Source organism: Saimiri boliviensis, chromosome 6 (assembly GCF_048565385.1).
Source record: "Saimiri boliviensis isolate mSaiBol1 chromosome 6, mSaiBol1.pri, whole genome shotgun sequence".
Classification (NCBI taxonomy): Eukaryota; Metazoa; Chordata; class Mammalia; order Primates; family Cebidae; genus Saimiri; species Saimiri boliviensis.
The window spans coordinates 45,715,684-45,736,765 of record NC_133454.1 but is presented as its reverse complement, the minus strand read 5'-3'; the positions used below and the strand labels follow the sequence as shown (position 1 = coordinate 45,736,765).

Here is a 21,082-nt window from a genome sequence, read left to right as displayed (position 1 = left end):
ATGGAAAAAACCATGGGGCAGATTTCAAGGCCGAAGACAGCAGCTGATCAGACACTGAGAGCAAGGGCCCTGGACCTCTAGCCCTTTAGTTCTGAGAGTGCCTGGAAAGATTCTTAAGAAATGATAGTGACCAAAGTGGAAAACTTCTCTGATGCCTAACTTTGGACTGTGCTGCTGACCACTAAATGGAGGTTTTTCACTTCTCTGTGTGGCCAGGCCTGGCTCTTCCTCAACTCCAGTTTCTCTTCTGATTGTGGCTCAACAGCAGGTCTCAATCCTTGGTGACTCTCACTCTCCTGCCTTGGGGTCAGGACTGTGATGCATCCTGGTGGCCTCTGAAATTTTATAGAACCTTATTATCAATGAACATGGGTCAGTATTAATTGCATAGAGCTCTGTGCTAAGGTTTAGCATACTGTAAAACTCAAGGGCTTACAGTCATGTTGGAGAGATGGGGTGCGTGCACAGTCCAGTGCAGCATGTCCCAAGCACCCTCTATGCGATGGTCCCAGGAGTCTGGGGAAGGAGGGTAGCACGAAGCAGAACTGTCAACTGTGGAGACAAAAGGGCGTGCAGTGTGACACTTGAATTGCAGCTGCTTTTTAGAGTCTACCTAAAAATAGCTCAAGCTCAATCTGCAGAAATTCTGACCTTAATGGATATGCTCGAGTTCAAGAAAGATGAGTTATTCTTAGATCTTTATAACCAACTGTGAAGGAAGTCTCAACCTCAGCAACATCAGTGATTAATACTAATAATATCTGTCTCCCAGACACATGCTTTGAAGATGAAATGAGGCGATACAGGTGAAACAACACTGATTGTAATTCAGATATTTACTGGTACTGTTCATTATTCTCATATATTCAAGAGGTACAGTGGGTGCTTTTACATTTTAATAAGGAGTACTAGATACAGAGGGAGGTCCTTCCCTCGCATCCACCAAATTGATCATTCTAGTGTTTGCATCAAAACATCAGTATCAGTATCAAAATAATCAGATTTTGAAAGCCACAGAATACCCAAAGCAACCACTTCTAAATTGCTATTTAAGACGAATGCTCTACCTTTTATGTTGCATTTTTGAAACTGATTCAATCAGAAGAGTACTTTGATGTTGTAAATACCTACACATCAGCTCATCTACTTTTAAATAAATCAAAATATTTAGGCATTTTCACAGAAATTTCTCATATTTATAACAAGGCAATAGTTATTTACTTCCTGGTATGGTAACGTGTTTTGAAAAATCTCTATCTAACTTGCATAAAAGGAATAAAAGCTATTTCATGAAACTCCATTGTCAGAATAATGAATGTTTTAAAAATACACTACTCAAAGCCTGCCCAACTCTCTTCCTCAGGCTATGGAGAATGTGTCTCCAGTGAGTCTTAGAAGGAAGGAAACCCTTCCTTCACCCCACTTCCTGTGCCTCCTTTAGAGCTGGGCTTGTAGCCAGGGTGAACAGAAAATGGCAAAACTGTTAAAAGGTTAACCGTCAACATGGCGTTTTCAGCATCTCTCAAAGGCACTTAGGAAACTAGTTGCAAGGAGACAGTAGCAGCCAGAGAGCACCCCAGAGAGTACACTTGTGTTTATTATTCCACATGATTACATATTCAAATTGCTTTTAATTTCTGGGCAGCCGTGGGGATGTTGGAGGAGGTGGGAAGTAGCTTGCTGGAAAGGGGCAAGAACAGCGGAAGGAGCTGGTCTGGCATTAAAGATATGCTGCAGATACTTCCCTAAGGCAAATGAGCTTCATGATTATGAATTCAGGCAACAAAAAAAGAGCTGTAGATCAGAAAAACAAGGTTGAATTCCCATGTTACATATGATAATCCCCTTCAATACATTAAGAATTCTACTTTGCATCAGCATTACAGATTTCTTTCTCTTGAATCCTTTATAAAGGGCTTTTAAAAATTCTACTGTAGCCAGGTAAGTTAACCCATACCCATGCTGCCTTCTAGACTCAAAAACCCCAGGAATTATGAGTAAATGTCTGTGACATTTTGGTCAGGCGGAGTTGGTGTTAGGAAACTTTTGAGCATTCGTGGCTACAGGCATAACCTTTGGCTGTCTTCAGCAAATGTGGTTTGAGAAGATTCACAGTGGTTGTGTTTGAAGGTGTGGGCAGAGGCAGGGGAATTTGAAAAACATATGCAATTGTTTATTACCTTTGTATGTTTGTGAACTTTTGAGGCATTTTCAAATTTAAAAACTCAGCATTTAAAAAGCCGTATGTTTCATTGCTAGAAATAGAATAAATAGAATATAAACATGTAGATAGCAGTGAGGATAATCTATTTAACATACATTACAAGATTTAAAAATCCTTATCAAGTTTGCCATTTCATTCAGAAATCTGTGGTAGAACCTAATTGAGATGTGTTGCCAGACATGGGAGGATTAATCACAGGGGAATGAGACTGAATTAGGAGGAGGTGAGACGTGGAGAATGAAATGCAGCAGGGACTTGGAGGAGAGGGATTGGCTTCAATGCAGCATCATCTAGAAGGTTTGACAACAGAGTGCAGGGGATGAACCATGTAACAGCAGGAGAAGCCAACATGAGGGTGTGGGCAATGAGAGTTTTGACAAAGGAGAATTTCAGAGCAAGTGATATTTAAAGGTCTAAGCAGCTCTGTCCAATAGAAATAAGTAGTTTAAAATTGTCTAGTATCTATATTTTAAAAAGTAAAAAGAAATATACAATAAATTCTAATAATATATTTCATTGCACTCACTATATAAAAAATATTATCGTATCAACTTGTGGCATTAGAAATACTTCAAGTGCCCAGTTGTCACAGGTGACTATTATATTGAACAGCATGAAAATCAATCAGATCTTTGGCATCAGGTAACTCTATCAGGTCAGAGGAAGACCAACATCATGACTTGATGGAAATGAACAGGTTAAATGGACATGTTATCTGGTAATTTGCAGAAGAGAAAATATAAGTGGTTAGACAATTTATAAGAATTTCCACCTCACTTGTAATAAAAACTATAAAAATTAAAATATCAGCAAGATATTAGTTCTCAACTCTCAAAATAGCCAGAGTTAAAATATGGAGTTGTTTGAAGGTATGCTAAAACTCATATGATGCTGTTAGCAGTATAAATTGAGATAACTTTTGGAAAATAGTTTTACACTTCATATTAAGAGCTTTAAATTGTTTTTTTCAACTTTTGGAACTCTACAACAAAAAACAATAACAATCATTACTGAATGCTTATTACATGAAAGATAATATGCTCAGCACTTAATTATTTTAAGTCTTTTAATCATCACAACAGCCCTGTGAAGTAGATGTTATTATCTAGTTTTAGCCCTATGAAAATAAATCAAAGTATGGAAAACATAATGCATTAATATCTTATTAATAGCATTGTTATAAGAAACAAAAAATAGAGGTCAAAAATAGATTTAGAAAAAACCTAATATTTCAGAATCAGGAAATAGTTAAGTGAAATTTTTCAGTGGAATCAATGTATTTACAAGAGTGCTATTTAAAGAATATAAAATGACATGGGAAAATACATATCTTAGTCTGCTATTGCCTAAATAAAGCCTCATAACAAACATTAAATCTGTGTGGCAGAAAACAAGAAACATTTACTTCTTTTGCGTATGTTTGCAGGTTATCTGGCATGAGACTCTGCTTTCGGCTTCAGGTAAACTGGCCTTGGCTGCAGGTTGCAGGCCCCGGCTCAGGTATGTTGCATTGTGTTCATTTTGGAGCCCAGGTTGACAGGGTATCTGCTACAGGGGGAAGCTCTTCTCATGGGAGTCTCATAGTGGACAGGAGGGTGAGTGCAACCACACAGCACATTGTAAGCATCTGCTTGCTTCATGTCTGACAACTTCTGATTGGCCAAAGCTAGTCACATGGCCCAGCCTAACATGAGGGGTGGGAAAATATCCTCTGCTTGTTATGAGAAGATGGCAAGAATGTGTTATTTCTAATTCTCTTATGAGGGAAAAAAGAACTGGCACCAGTAATTCAATCAACCCCAGTCTGCTTTCCATTACCATTCTTCACATCCCTCCCACAGGTGCTCACGTCCATCCCAAGATCCTTTCAAATCTCATCCCCTGCTGGCATCATTTTCATATGAAAAGAGTGAGGTGCACATAGAGGTCATGGTTTATAGCCACTGTGAAATCCTGGTCAATGAATATTGCCACATTCCTCTACCTTGGGAGACGGGAATATTCTTATTGGCTTAGACCCCCATTAGTGCTCCCTGGGCATGGCTTCCCAAATCTCAGTTCATTATTTCTCTGTGGTTTTTGGCTCCACTCTTTGGAAAGTCCTTTGCCAAAATCCTCCTTGGTCACTTCTAAAGAGGGCATTGGAGAATATGCCCTATTTGGTGACTGAGTCACCCTGTCAGCCTGCACCCTCCCTTTAGAAGGTTGGGGTAGGAGGAGACTGGAGACAGTTTTATATCTCAAAAAGTCATATCATTTTTAGTCCATGCTAATAGAAATTTTCTTGATATAGAGTTATTTTTTATTCTCTGTAAAGACAGGATTTCTGGGCCATGTTTATTTACTCTCAATTCTATTGCAAGGTAGCCATGCTTTCCTTGAAACCTATATTAGTCAGGGTTCTCTAGAGGGAGAGAACTAATAGGATAGATGCATATATGAAGGGTACTGACTCACACAAACACAAGGCAAAGGCCCACAATAAGCCATCTGCAAGCTGAGGAGCCAGGAAGCCAGTCTGAGTCCTAAAAGCTCAGAAGTAGGGCAGCCAACAGTGCAGACTTCAGTCTGTGGCTGAAGGGCCTTAAGCCTCTGGCAAATCACTGGTGTAAGCCTAAGAGTCCAAAAGCTGAATAACTTCAAGTCTGATATTTGAGGGTAGGAGGCATCCAGTCCAGAAGAAGATAAAGGCCGGAAGATTCAGTGAGTGAAGTCTCCCAACTTCTTCTAGCTGCTTTATTCTAGCCATACTGGAGGCTGATTAGATGGTACCGTACCACCAAGATTGAGAGTGGGTCAGCCTTTCCCAGTCCACTGACTCAAATGTTGATCTCCTTTGGCAACACCCTCACAGACACACCCAGGAATGATACTTCGTATACTTCAATCCAATCAAGTTAACATTCAATATTAACCATCCCAAGTCCACCCTTTGTCAACTTGAACCCGTACACATCTCCTGGACTCATACATAATTTTCAAAAAAGACAATCAATAATAAGGTCATAATTATGCCTAACATAATACAACTATTCTTTATACAAACAGGAAGTGCACTAATCCTTAACCTAAATGCTATTACATAAGGTTAACAACACTTAAATGCTGATATAAAGTCAATAAATCTTATGTCACATGATAAAGGAAAAAGAAAGGAAAATAAATTGAAGATATTTTCTTAGTACAAATGTATACATTCACAAACATGTTCTTAACAAAATAAGGAGGAAATACTCATGACAATTACAGTTCTCATTTCTGCAACTGGTTATGTGCTCATAGCTGGTATTGATGACTTTCTTCTTCTATTACCCATTTTGTATTCCCTTTGCCTTCAGTGAGCACTTGAGTGGGTCATGAATTTTTACTTGGTGGAGTGACCCAGACCTTCATTCCTGAAGGGTCTAGGTCATCTGTAGTCTTGCCTGGTTTGGGTTGTTGTAGTTTCCCATTGACCTTAATCACAGGGTATGGTAATACTAAGAGATGCCTTAAGGGATCTCCTGTATAGACTGATTTCATCTTGACAGACTGGTCAATCACCCCAGCCAACACTCTAACTCTTTTCTTAGCCTGTTGACTTAAAGGTAGGAGGAGGCCAAAGTGTCCAGGTGACATCTTAATTTCTAGTTGAATGGAATCATTGTTGTGTCTCCTGGTGGCAGCATTGCTTTCTCTGGAACTAAGACCTCTAGGCCAGCAGAACATAGTGTTGCAGGAACAGTAAGCAAAAATTTTGCTAGTGGGTTACTAGGGGTGATGGTGAGTGGTGCCACTTCCACTTCCATCCCTTGATTTCTGGACCCATGAATACTGGCTCTGTGAGAAACAGTACCATATGTTGGATGCTGATTCAGGGCATACACAACCTTCTGGAGAACTTTTCCTCAGCCCTGAAAAGTACTGTCACCTAGTTGGTGGTGTCGTTGTGACTTCAAAAGACCACTCCACTGTCCTATCACTCTGGCTGCTTCAGGATAATGGGGAATGTGGTAAGACCAGTGAATTCCATGAGCATGAACCTACTCCTGCACTTGTTTAGCTGTAAAGTGAATGCCTTGCTCAGAGGCAGTGTGTATGGAACACCGTGATGGTGGATAAGGCATTCTGTGAGTCTATAGATGGTAGTCTTGGCAGAAGCATTGTGTGTGGGATAGGCACACCCATATCCAGAGTAAATCTATTCTGGTGAGAACAAACCATTGATCTTTCCATGATGGAAGAGTTCTGATATAATCAACTGTTGAGATTCATTTGTGGTGGCTGGCAAAATATTAGGGAAATATTAGGGAAAGTTATAGATTAGTCTCAAACCTTTTGGAAGGCCGAAAGGTTTTATTGGGACAGGCTGAAGATGGCCGGTCCATTGTGTTAGGGAAAAGACAGGGATGATAAAAGGCTTTCCCAGTTAAGTCTGTTTACCCCATATCCCTTTGTCTCTAACTGTTTACTCATGTAAACTTAGTGCTGGATGGTCCTCTCAGGGGGAGATCAAAGGGGAATTACCCATTAATAGTGTTTACTTCGAGCCCTGGAACCTAAAGCTTTTATCATTCATAAAATCTCTCTTTTAACCATGTTAATTATCCACAAACATGTTGACTTAGGACCTCTGTAATGAAATTTATACTGAATAAATGTGAGGACGGACAGGGGGTCTTGGTTGATTGGTTGCATTTTGCCCTCTGACAACAGCTGATGACCATCCCTAGCCCACTTGAATCACTGAACTAGGTGTGAGAATGCATTTATTCATCCATTGTTGAGTCAGGGTCTGCAGGACAGACCTCCGCAGTTGGTGATTGACATTTCAGGTGCTGACCCCAAAGTGACCAAGGTCACAGGTGGTGCACCGTATGAGGATTGAACTCACAACCTTCATATTATGAGACAGACATTGATCACCACCTGCGGACGTCTGTCCTACAGACCCTGACTAAATGACGGATTATTTATCAATGCACTCTCACACCTATTTCAGTGATTCAAGTGGGCTAGGGATGCTCATTGACTGCTTTTGGAGGGTGAAATGCAGCTAGTTGACCAAGATCCCCTGTCCATCCTCTCATTTATTCATCAGTCATTGAGTCAGGGCCTGCAGAACAGACCTGTGCAGGTGGATCAACGTCTCAGGTGGTGACCCTGATGTGATCGAGGTCACAATCAACCTGTCACCAAGTAGCTGGCGGATCACCCTGAGAAATGGTGTTGTATTGAGAGCTCAGTGTTGGTCTCTGCTGCTGGAAATTGGGTGCTCGGTGGTGGCTATAGCCAGCACAGCCTTGGTGAGTGGAAGTCTATTTTGCTGAGCCCATGCATAATCTCCACCCCTGCCACCATGGCCACTTTTTTCATGTGCCTATTGGGTGATGACAGGGTTGGCTGAAGAAAGAGGCTGAGTGGTGTCCACAGAATGAGTCATCCTATCCACTTGATTATTAAAATCCTCCACTGCTGAGGTCATCGAACATTCACATGAGACACAGATAGTTTCACAGTATTTTTTAGCACTCAGAGAGGTCCATCCATATGTCTTTTCCCCAAATTTCTTTGTCACCAATTTTTCAATCATGTTTCTTCCAATTCCCTGACCATTCAGCCAAACCATTGGCTACAGATCAAGAATTAGTATATAATCACACATCTGGACATTTTTCCTTCCAAGCAAGACACACAACCAGGTGCACTGCTTGAAGTTCTGCCCGCTGGGAAGATTTCCCTTCACTGCTGTCCTTCAGGGATGTCTTAGAAAGGGACTGTAGTGCCGCAAGCTATCCACTTTCAGGTGGTGCCTACATATTGTGCAGAACCATCTGTAAACCAGGCCCTAGTCTTCACTTCCTTTGTCAACTGTTCTTAGGGAACTCACCATGAGGTCATCATTGCAGGTAAGGGAAAAGAAGGCAGGAGTGGAGACCATGGGCACTTGAGCCACTTCCTCATGTAACTTACTTGTGCCCTCAGGACCTGCTCTAGCCCAATCACGTATATACCACTTCCATTTTATTTGATGATGGAATGCTGCTGCTTTGCATGACCCACTTTATGGCCAGATGGGTCAGAAAGTACCCAGTTCATGACAGGCAGTTCATGTCACATGGTGACTTGATGACCTGTAGTTGAACGTTCAGTTTTCACCAAAGCCCAGTAATAGGCTGAGAGCTGTCTCTCAAAAGAAGAGTAGTTACCTGTGGAAGATGGCAGGACCTTGCTCCAAAATCCTTGAGGTCTTTGCTGTGATTCATCTATGGGGGGCAGTCAAAGGCTTCAAACAGCATCCCTATCTGCTACTGACATCTCAAGCACCATTGGATCTGCTGGGTCATATGGCCTAAGTGGCAAAGCACTTGCACAGCAGCCTGGACCTGTGGCAGAGCCTTCTCCTGTTCTGGACCCCACTCAAAACTGGCAGCCTTTGGGTCATTTGATAAATGGGCCAGAGTAACATTCCAGATGAGGAATGTTTTGCCTCCAGAATCCAAATAGGCCTACTAGGTGTTGTGCCTGGTTGTAAGAGGGGTCAAATGCAGCAACTTATCCTTCACCTTAGAAGGATATAAAGATATAGGCCCCATACTACTGGACCTCTAGAAATTTTACTGAGATAGAAAGCCTCTGAATTTTGGTTGGATTGATTTCCCATCCTGTGGCATGCAAATGTCTCACCAGTAAGTCCAATGTGTTTGCTACTTCTCACCCACTGGATCCAATCAGCATGTCTTCAATGTAATGGGCCAGTGTGATATTCTGTGGAAAAGAAAAGTGATCAAGATCTCTGTGAACAAATTATGACACAAAGCTGGAGAGTTGATATACCTCTGAGATATGACAGAGAAAGTGTATTACTGGTCTTGCCAGATGAAGGCAAATTGCTGCTGGTTGGCCTTATGGACAGGAATGGAGAAAAAGGCATTTGCCAAATCAATGACTGTATACCAGGTAACAGGAGATGTGTTAATTTGTCCAAGCAATGAAGCCACATCTGGTATAGAAGCTGCAATTGGAGTCACTACTAGGTTAAGCTTATGATAATCCACTGCCATTCTCCAAGATCCGTATCTTCTGCACAGGCCAAATGAGAGAGCTGAATGAGGATGTGGTGGGAATCGGAATCACTTCCCATACTTCTTTGAAGTCCTTAATGGTGGTGCTAATCTCTGCACTTCCTCCAGGGATGTGATATTGTTTTTGAGTTACTATTTTGCTAGGTAGAGGCAACTCTAGTCACTTCCACTTGGTGTTTTCCACCATTATGGCCCTCACTCTACCAGTCATGAAGCCAATGTGGTAATTCTGCCAGTTGCTAAGTATGTCCATGCCAATTATGCATTCTGGCACTGGGGAAATGATGACAGTTTGAGTCTGGGGCCCACTGGACTCACTGTAAGTTGGACCTCAGCTAAAACAACATTAATTATCTGACCTCCAAAGCCCATACTTTAACTGGGGGACAACAATGACATTTTGGTTCCCCTGGAATCAACATCAGCTCAGAGCCAGGGTCCAGTAGTACCCCAAAAGTCTGATCACCCCTTTCCCTAGTGCATAGTAACTCTGGTAAAAGGCTGGAGGTCTCCTTGGGGAAGGATGGCAGAGAGATTAACAGTACAAATTGTTGGTAGTGTAGTGCGGTCCTTTCTCAAAGGAACCTGGCCTCCTTCATTCAGAGGGTTCTGGGTCTGTAAACTGTCTCAAGTCTGAAATTGATTGAAGGGCCATGGTTCTCCTTTTTTATAATTCAAATTAGTCTTGTCCACTTGACCTGGAAGTTTTCTGCTTTACAAATCAAGTAGGAATATAGCAGGCTTCCAGTCAATTGCACTTCTAGGAACATTGTGATTCATTAGCCAATACCTGAGCTCTACTTGAGTCAGACTATTCCGATTGCTGCTTTGCCTCTGCTGTCCATTACAGTAACGATACCTACCTTGCTTTTGATGGTTGAGTGCTGCCACTTGGCCACTGCCACCTTGAGATCCAATTATTCTCATTGCATTTAAATTTTCTAATTGAGTGACTGTGGTTCTCACTGTAAGATCTGGCAGACAGAGAAGAGCAATCACAAAGCTCTTCAAGGATATAGGTTCTCCCCTCATAAATCTATTTTGCAAAGTATTAGTGAGGGGCATGTCTTCGGGACCCTCCCAGCTGGAATGAGTAGGTCTAAAGTGACTAATTCACTCCAGCATTCCAAGCTCCCTAAGCCTTTGGATCCCTTCCTCTACATCAAACCCAGGGAGATCAGGCATTTCCAGCTTGTTTGCAGTGGGCCATCTTTTAATTTCTGTTTCAGCTAACCAAACAAATAAACTATAAGAACATTTTTAAACTCCCAAGCTGCAACATTAAATGAAGGATCCCTGCTTAATGGGCCCATATCAATAAGTTCAGCCTGATCCAACTCTATGTTCCTTCCACCATTATCCCATACCCTTAATATTTATTCCCTTGCCTATTCTCCGGATTTCTGCTTATATAAATTAGAAAACTCAGGCAGTTCTTTTGGAAAGCTGTGCACTTTCTCATAGGTCATACTCTGAGCCTCACCTCTAGGGGTCTTCTGGGACTTGAGTCTAGTTATAGGTCTAGAAGCACAAAGGGGTATTGGGGGTGGGTCCTGAGAAGAATCAGCATTGTCTTGTCTCATAACTGTCTGAGGCCATTACCGTTGGCTCAGTCAGTGCAGGGTTCATCTCCTCAGAAAAAGGTGGAAAGGCTGATGGTCATGTTGGTGGGAGAGGGGATGTTGCCACCACTGAGGGTGGGGAGGCTGTTTCCTCTGGCAAAAATGGCTCCTCGGAGTTTACAAGTTCAGTGTCCCCAGCGTCATGAAGGTCCTCCTACACATCCCCATTCCAAGTTGCAGGATCTTATTCTTTTCCAATCATCACTCTCACTTTAACGGTAGACATGTGGCAAGACTGAGCATGCATCGTTCCTTGCAGGTCAGCCATTCTCATTACAAGAGCTTGCGTCTGATTTTCTTCAATTTCAGCCCTTTGTCTACAGGAGATAAGACTCTTACTTGGAGCAATCTTAGAAGACTTGAGGCTCAGTATGTGTTTCTGGAGCCAGGATTTAGAATCCCTGAGCTCATCTTCTTCTTTCATCACTTTGTCCAATGAGCTTAGGAGCAACTAACCACCTTCATTATATTCCTTGATTCTCCACATATGGTCAAAGGTATTATGTATAGAGTCATTAAACTCCTTGCTTCTCTTGAGTGATGAATCAGGAGTGTCAAATGCATTTATTTTGCATAACTCTCTAAACACTTCACTCAAAAGACCATCAGTGTTCTCCATACTATTAGAAGTAGAGTCATTAGCATTTTTGGGTCTAATCATATTAAGCAGCCAACTCCAGAAACCCCAAAACCAACTAAAGAAATCCATCTTTAAAATTCTCTTCCTCTAGAACTGCTCCTGCTGCCAAAATCTGTATTAGTCAGGGGTCTCTAGAGGGACAGAACTAATAGGATAGATGTATATATGAAGGGGAGTTTATTAAGGAATATTGACTCACACAATCACAAGGTGAAGTCCCACCAATAGGCCATGTGCAAGCTGAGGAGCTAGAAAACCAGTCTGAGTCCCAAAACCTCAAAAGTAGGAAAGCCGACAGTGCAGCCTGAGTCTGTGGCTGAAGGCCTGACAGCCCATGGCAAACCACTGGTATAAGTCCAAGAGTCCAAAAGCTGAATAACTTTGAGTCTGATATTTGAAGGCAGGAAGCATCCAGTACGGAAGAAAGATAAAGGCCGGATGACTCAGTGAGTCAAGTTCTTCCAGCTTCTGTCTGCTTTATTCTAGCCGTGTTAGCAGCTGATTAGATGGTGACCACCCAGGTTGGGAGTAGGTCAGCCTCTCCCAGTCCACTGACTCAAATGTCATTATCCTTTGGCAACACCCTCACAGACAGACACAGGAATAATACTTTGCATCCTTCAATCCAGTCGGGTTGACACTCAATATTAACCATCACAAAATCCATCTCTTATCATAGCTTTCAAATGCAATTCAGCAACCCACTTATCTTACCAGCATTGTGAACTGAAACTTGCTTGTTTATCATCCCAACTTTATCAGGTCCATTGTCTGTCTTTTGGTTTATTGAAAGTAACATTTATAACAAATGCTTTACTTTCACTACTATATAACATGGACCAACATTTTTTTCCAGGCTTTTAGAACAATATCCTTCCTGTCTAATTTCCAGTCCTAAAGCTGATGGCACATATTTTGGGATTTGTTATGGCAGCACCCCACTTCCAACATATTCAGCTTTGCCACCATAATGCTCTGTAACAAACAACCACAGAATCTCAGAGGCAGGCAGCAATAAGCATTAGTTTCTGCCTTACGTGGGCTGCCGGGGTTTGCCTCTGCTGCTGGCTGGGCGTCAGCTGGGCTTAGCTCCTGACCTTGAGTCGGGTCCAAGCCTGCTCTCTGTGTGGCTGTTCTGTAACCCTGGCTGCACGAGCTTTTCTCACTGCAGACAATCACACTGAGAGAGAACAAGCCCAACCACATCAGCACATTCCAAGCCCTTGTTTGCGTCATGTTGTGCTAATCATGTCTTTTTATTCTGTATTTGTTGATGCTTTGACATCTTGGGGCCTTGCTGACCCTGGAGTGACTACGTCTCCCAGGGTTAGCTAATTCCTAGAGATAGCAGACTACTGGCCTGAGAGTGGGCTTTTTATATGCAGACCAACTACTCCAGAGCTCAAACCCTCCCAACCATCTCCTTTGATAAACTCTTACCTTCTGGGCCAATACTCTGGGACTAAATACCAGACAACTGTACCACAGAGTCCACTGAAATTATTCTAAGTGGCCAATTCTAAACCTGCTCACCCTGCCTCAGCCATTATTTTCCCCACAGAAACCACAGTAAAGATCTTCTCCCTGCTCCCTCTGCCCCTGACTGAGCCTGGTGCTTCCTCATGTGACCCCACATTATGGCGTGGCATGCCCTTTTGTCTTGGTGTCTGTTGAGCATAACAAATTATCTTTCCAGTGGTAGCTGTCTTCTTATCTATTGGCTTTTTGCCATATCTAAATAATAAAACCTACATTAAAAAATATTTGTCCACTAATAACCCTTAAGCTAGTGTAAGTCACTTAATTAATCCCAAAGTCAAGGTGTTGGGAATAACTCCCTGCTTACCAGCCTGGAGACAGTAAAGGCATATGTCTATTAGAAGGGAGAAGGATTAGGACACCCTTTCCCAGAGTGGCAAGAGTGTGGATATAGAATTCTATTAGAGGGGAGTGAAGAATTGAGACCAATAATCCAATCTATAACCACTGTATATGTATATATGATGTTAGATTAAAAAGTGAGATATGTAATATGATGTCAAATATGTAAAATAGAATCTCTGTAGAGAAAAAAGTCTTGAAAGAAAGACATTAAAATGTTAATAAGCCATATCTTTGGGTGCTGAGACTGTGGATGATTAAAATTACTCTTTCTCCTATTTTATAAATGGTCTTTCATGAGAATATATTTATTTTATAATTTAAAAATAGACTGTGTTAACTAGAAGTTGAGTCTTCTAAGTATTAAGCTAAAATTGCTTGACTATCTTCTGCTTGGGATCAGTATTGGTCTTAAAAACAGAGCAAGGAGGATTTGCCTGATTCCACCTGGGAGAACGGAAAGGTTTCCATGGCAGGGAATAGAGGGTCTGACAGGGGTCGCCCTCTTTTGTTCTTTGCTATTTAAAGTTTGGTCCACAGCTCACCAGCATTAGTGTCACCTGGGAGCTTGTTAGAAATGCACACTCTCGGTTCTCATGCCAGAGCTATAGAATCAGAATCTGCATTTTAAGAGGATTCTCCAGGTGGTTTGCATGCACATTAAAATTTAAGATGCACTGAATTTATTCCATACTGTTTATTTTAGCCTCACTTAAAGTAAATGAATTTTTGCTTCATGATTCAAAATGGCTGGTAGAAATGGTTGTTATAAAATGCAAAGATAGTGAAATAGGCTAACAGATGGGCTGGCTTAACGACCTACGACCTAGTACTAACAATTTTCATACAACAAAAGTGAATTATTCAGTCTATAATATTTATTGATTGACAGTCTGATGTGGGCCCCTGTTCCAGGTAGAATAGGGTTTCCCTAAAAAATTGTTAACAGCTGTAATTCTGGAAGGTATTCGTAGGACATTAATGGGTCCCACTGTATTAGTTTCTTATGGCTGCTGGCATAAATTATAACAAATGTGGTGGCTTAATACAACACAAATTTATTATCTTATAGTTCTGGAGATAAAAATCTGAAAGGGGTCTCAATAGGTTAAAATCAAAGTATCAGCAGTGCTGCATTCCTTCTGGAGGCTAGAGGGAGAACGCGTCTCTTTTCCAGTTCTGCAGCTTCCCACATTTCTCAGCAGTGAATGGTCAAGTGCTTCTCATGCTTCATGGCTGACACTGTCTCCTGCCTTCCAGTTCTAGTTTTCAGGACCTTTGTGATTATATTGGGTTCACACAGATAATCCAGGATAACATCACTATTTTAAGATCAGCTGATTAGCAACCTTAATTCCATTTGCTACTGTAATTTCCCTTTGCCTTGTAAAGTTCCAGGGATTAGGAAATGGACATCTTTAGGAGACCATTATTCTGCCTACTACATCCCTGAAATGGAGATTTTGTGGTCACATAAATCTGCAAGCAATATTTCTTTTTTTTTTTTTTTTGAGCTTTGCAATATACATCAGTATAGTTAAGGCTCTGAGAATTTTTGGAGTAAAGAAGGCCCTTTAAGTTTGCTCAACCCAGAAACTTCGTTTGCACATTTCATGAAGCAGAGCCAGAGAAATATAGGGAAATTCAGAGAAAATTAAAGAACTGTTTTCTGCCCTAAAGGAATTGAAGACAGCGTTTTATTTTCTCAATCATTGATTGCAAATTAATACAGAATTCATTAGTGCTGAGGGAATGCAGGGCAGGAGATGGGGTGAGAACATCTGTAGAAATCAGAAGCCCTAATTACCAGGCTTCTGTTCCACACAAGGCAATGATGAGAACAGCAGTAGTTGCAGGAGTCTCTGCCGATTTCCCTCTCACCATCGACATATTGTGGCATTATGAATAATTTAAAAAATCTGCCTGGGTCATTTTCTTAATCTCTATGACTCTGTATCTCATATGTAAAGTTGGGTTAACATTATCTCTTTCATCCAGTACCATTACGGGCTTTTAATTAATGTTAAAATGCTCTTTGGCATTCACATGCAGAAAGAGTCATTAAATTTTGGTGCCAAATATTATGATGGTAATGAGAACTTGCTCACTAATATCTCATTACATGTGCAACTTTTCCCCTTAATTTACTGCATAAATCACCCATGGCTACATACAATATTATCCCTACAGCTAGAACAGCTTCTTTCATCTTTTAGATATCTTATGTTGAAACCAAGAAATACAAACCAGAGAAAGTTGAGTCTTATTTAAAAAATTCCCAGAAGGCATTTGTTTTATGTGGTGAGCATAATGATTGCTTACAATAAAAGAGCCTTGAAAGGTCTCACTTGCTCTAAGATTATTCATGCAGCAATTATGCTATTGATGTCAATTTGTTTTTACAATAATATATTATAAACTATTCTGAACCCACTCAACAAAGAAAGCATAGTATAATGCTTGCAATCTTCCCCACGACCTTTCTTGCTAAGATACCTATTCAATTCCTTGTTTAGAAAAAGCCAAGGAATATAGGCATTATAAAAACAGATGAAGTGCAGATCGTTTGAAATCTAAAAATGAATTGGAACTGTAATTTTAAAGTGAATAATCACAAAAGAAAGAAATAGAAATCACAAAATAGCTGGGTATTCTGACTTACATTCTAGATGACATTATGTATCTTAGTACAAATATTGTCCAAATTAGCCCCCCTAAATCTTAGTACAAATATTGTCCAAATGGGTCCCCCTAAATTGTATGTGTGACACAAAGGGAGGGGAACTTGTATTTATTTTCTAGTTTCTCAAGAGGAAAGGGCTGTCTCAACTAAATTTTGGACATCTTAAATTTGGCTTTGGATTGTTATAGGTTTTCAGGTAACTTCATATTTCAAATGATGATGATTATTTTGCTTCTTAAGATTATTGTTTTTGTAGAGTAGGTAACATGTTAATGTATTGCACTTTAAAAAGCAGTTATTGTGGTTACTTTACCTGGGTAAGCCTCTATGTAAACATGTTTGAAATACGTATTAAAAGAAGATGTGCTCCCTGATCTTAAGGAGGTTAAATCTCACTCTTGCTTCACTGTTTCAAGTTTTATTATGATCTTAAATTGAGGTTATATTCACATGGACAGAGCAAAAATTCACCACTGACATACCTATTTGATACTGTCAGCCATGTTCACAGCCATTCTGCAAAATCCATTAGTTATTATGTAAAAGGTGCTTTTAATCCTCAGCAGCAGGATTTTTTCCTTATTTATTTTCGTTTTACCTTGTAGATATAATTTGAGCAAATAATTTGAAGATGGGCAAATCAAAGTTTGACTGAAGCTGATGAAAGTAAGCACATTGCTTGATTAATATTCTTATCCTTTTTTGTAAGCTGCATTACAAAAATATATAATTTCTGTAAAATAAAATGTAAAAATAGGCATAGAAGTCAGGGCAAAGGCATATGACTAGAGAAAGATAAAATGAAACCAAATGTGCGATGACACCCAAAAGGCAGCCTGTTCCTGTAACATACATAAGCACTCATTCAGCTTAAACAGTGTACACACTCATGTCCAGGTGGGCCACACTCTTTAGTTCCATGTTTTCAGTAGCCCATGAAATGAGGGAAATGCTTATGAAATGGCCCTATTGTTCTCTAAATTGAGCTGTTCAAAGAACAAAATTTTAAAATCCACTTACCTCTGCTAGTTTCAGAAAGGAGGGGAGTGGTGTAGCTGATCATCTGAAAATATCAGATGATATAGCATAGTCCTATTTTTAGCTCTGACCATGGGACTTTAAAACAACATCCAATGTGCTTTGTTAGAGATGCCACAACCAGTCACGACTGCTGGCACTGCAGAAAACTGAGAGTTACGCAAAGGGAATTACCATTGAGAGAGAAGAGCTGGGGGAAAGGCCTCATGTAGTCACTGGTGGCTGGTGGGTTCGCTCCTGTGCTATAAGAGTTTTGTGTGTGCTTATAAATCTGAAGCAACAACATCTATTGAACCCCGTGTTTTCTGTCATCAACTACTATGGGTGAAAGTGGCTCTTGATTTTGAATGCTCACTTGTCTGGGTGCCTTGGAAATGTGCAATCTTGTACTGACCCTTTTAGTGACTGGCTTTGTGGTCCTGAGATAATTGCTTTCCATTTCTTCATCTATTTCCTCTCAGTACAATGTGAATTAGATGCCCTTCAAAGCCCCTTCCAGGACCAAAACTTTAAGCAGGGTAGTTAAATACCTTGCAAACCTCACATGTATAAACATGTGATTCTGTTTTTTAACCCCTCTGTAGTTGAACTCAGCCCCTGTTTCAATGATGATGAGAGGAAAAAAGGAAATCAAATCAAGTAAACAAAGAACAAACAAATTAATTTTGTCACTTTGATTTTCTTCTGGTTTAGGGTTTCCTTTTGGTGTAATTACCCAGAATTTAAATTTTGTTGATTCAAAATTCAGGTTGTGAGAGGTGTTCTTTTCTCTCAAGGGCTCCTATAACTCCTTGCCCCTGCTCTCCTTGTTGTTCTCCTTCTCCTTTTGGTGCTGCTTTACTGTTGATGAAACAGGAGAGCTCCCTGACTCCCCAGTAGGGCATGCAACAGGGGTGTGGCTTGTCTGGCCACTATACATGCTCAAACTCCTCACAGGACGGGGAGCATGCAGATGGGTGGGTACAGGAGTCTGAGTGAGCACCCCTGGGCAGAGGACCCAGGGCAGCATCCACGAGGGCTATCCTGCAACTACCAAAGCCCAAGTGGGCATGTGTTACAGTGCACTCTTTTAGCCTTGCTGTCTGTGGATGGCATATGTGTTAACCAGCTCAGTGCCCTCTTGGTACCTAGGTCCTTGTCTGGTATCCAGGAAGGATCAGGTCATACACAAACTTGAAGGATGAATGCAGGGATTTTGTTGAGTGGTGGAGGTGGCTCTCAGCAGGATGAATGGGGAGCTGGAAGGGGGATGAAGTGAGGAGATGATCTTCCCCTGGAGTTTGGCCGTGCAGTGTCCCATCTTGTCTTTGTTCCCAGCTGATCTCCTCTCCACATTCAGATGCTCCTTTTCTTCTTTCTGCCATGCTGTTCTTCCATTCTTCTGCTCTTTTGTTCATCTGCTTGTGGAGCCTGGGGTTTGGGGTTTATATGGGTACAGGATGGGTGGGGGATGGTGGGTTAAAAGGCAACTTTTGGTCACAAAAACAGAAATGTCTGTTCTCATTTAAGGCTGTGGGTTTCCAGGCTTGAAGGTGAGGTCTTTGCTAAGGAACCATCCTCTTCTATGCAGTGTTTTCCTGTCTCCTCTCTGTACCACTTACGATGGCTTCTGGGTACAAGTGGAAGCTTATATAGTAGCTTGGAAGGAGTGGTGAGCTGTCCTGGATTAGCCTCTGCTTGAGTATCTCATCCTCCTCGTCGTTTTCTGCTTGTATTGCCAGTCTCTGCTCATCCTTCTGACCTGCACCAGCCTCAGGTTGTGTAAGAAAAGAGTAAAATAAGCCCAGTAAAGAATAAGGTAGGAAATAATGAAGATAAAAGGAATAATTTAGAAAATTGAAAACAGAAAAACATTAGGAACAGAAATCAATGAAAGAAATAGCAGGTAAAAGTTTACAATATTTGTATCAGGTTGTGTTTAGAAAAACACAAACTGTTTTTCCCTTCTACTCTCATACCAAACATCAGCACAGAAGGCTTTTCCCAAAATTTGTGGAAAATTCTTCCAAAGAAAACTATGGACCTATATCGTTCATGAATATAGATGCAGAAAGTCTCTGAAAACACTTAAAATATTATTCAGCTACATAAAAAAAGAACTATACATAATGAGCAAATGGAGTTTATTCCAGGAATTCAAAGCTGTTCAATATTTCAAAATCAATCACTATAAGCATGTTAACAGGCTAAAGAAGAAAAACCACATAATCATATTAATTGATGCAGAAAAATAATGTGACAAAATGTGAATTTAATCCATGATTTTAAAAACTCTTGGACAAATAGAAATAGAGGGGGAACTTCCTCAGTTTGATGAAGAGCATCTACTTAAACCCAACAGCTAACATTATATTTGACGGTGAAAATTTGAATGCTTTTCCCCTGTGTCAGGAACAAGGTGAGGATTTTTTTTCCATCACATTTATTCAACATAGTAGTGGAAGTTTTAGATAGTGTAATAAGATATGAAAAGAAAATAAATCATATACAGATTAGGATGGAAAAAATAAAACTGCTCCTATTTGCAAATGACCTGATAGTCTGTGTAGAAAATCCCAAAGGATCTACAAAAATATGACATTCTGGAAGTAAATATTTAGTTCAGCAAAGTCACACAATGCCAGTTAAACAATGAAAATCATTACAGTCTCTCTCTCTATATATGTTATAAATATACTATATGTATTTATATCATAAATGGACAAATGACACAAAAATTAATAAAATACTATTTATAATTATCAATGATTGCAAATATATTGAATACAATGAAATGCTTAGATGCAAATCTAACAAAACACATATATATGTACATGTGCAATGTGTATGCTGAAAACCACAAAACATTTACATAAGTAAGTGGAGAGACGTATTATATTCATGGATTAGAAGACTCAATATAGTAAAGATGTGAATTTTCCTCAGATTTATATTCAGATTTAATTTAATTCCTATCAAAATCCCAGAAAGGTATTCTTGTAGTTAAAGACAATATTATTCTAAAATTTATGTGGAAAGGAACTAGAATAACCAAAACAATTTTGAAAATGAGGAAAACGGGAGGAATCAGTCTACATGATTTCAACACTTATTAAATAGTTACGGTAATCAAAATTGTATGGAATTTGTAGAGTGATAGGAACAGAGATCAACAGAACAGATTAGAGAACCCAGAAATAGATCCACACAAATATGTCCAGCTGATTTTTGACAAAAGTGAAAAGCCAATTCGATGGAGGAAAAGGCAAAGCATATATAAATATAAACCAAAGGCAAAATATAAATAAATAAATCTTAACCCAAACCACTCACCTAACACAAAAATTAACTCAAATGGATCATGAACCTAAACATAAAATGCAAAACTGTAAGACTTTTGGTTAAAAATTTTTTGGAGGGGGATCTAGGACTGGGCAGAGAGTCTTAAACTTGACACCAAAATTAAGATACTTAAAAAGAAAAATTGATAAAACAAATTTCATTAACATTAAAAACTTTTGCCCTGAGAAATACTCTATCAAGCAAATAAAAAGGCAAGCTACAACTTGAGAGAAAGAAAATAGAATCCCCTGTGCTTCAAACCACATATCTCACAAACTGCTAGTATCTAGTATATATAAAGAATTACTGATATGGTTTGGCTGTGTCCCCACCCAAATCTCATCTTAAATTGTAGTTCCCATAATCCCCACATGTTGCAGGAGGAAACCAGTGGGAGATAACTGATAATGGGGATAGCTACCCTCATGCTGTTCTCATGATAGTGAGTTCTCACAAGATCTGATAGTTTTACAAGGGGCTTACCCCTTTGCTCAGCTCTCATTCTTCTCCTTGCTACCACGATGTGAAGAAGGACATGTTTGCTTCCCCTTCTGCCATGATTGTAAGTTTCCTGAAGCCTCCCTAGTCATGCTGAACTGTGAGTCAATT

At 40.2% G+C, this 21,082-nt stretch overlaps 1 long non-coding RNA gene across 2 annotated transcripts in view; it reads right to left on the bottom strand.

Annotated features, from left to right (window-relative positions):
• LOC141584827 (uncharacterized) overlaps nt 1-17,193 on the bottom strand; it is a 43,973-nt gene extending 26,780 nt beyond the window's left edge. Inside the window, exons 1-3 of one of the 2 annotated variants that reach the window (XR_012518033.1) lie at nt 17,135-17,193; nt 2,181-8,971; nt 437-552 (exon numbers count right to left, since the gene is read on the bottom strand). This is a non-coding gene — a long non-coding RNA (uncharacterized LOC141584827). Of the gene's footprint in view, nt 1-436; nt 8,972-17,134 lie in introns of both variants that reach the window. The other variant, XR_012518032.1, reaches the window with a different exon arrangement.
• Between the last annotated feature and the right edge of the window lie 3,889 nt (nt 17,194-21,082).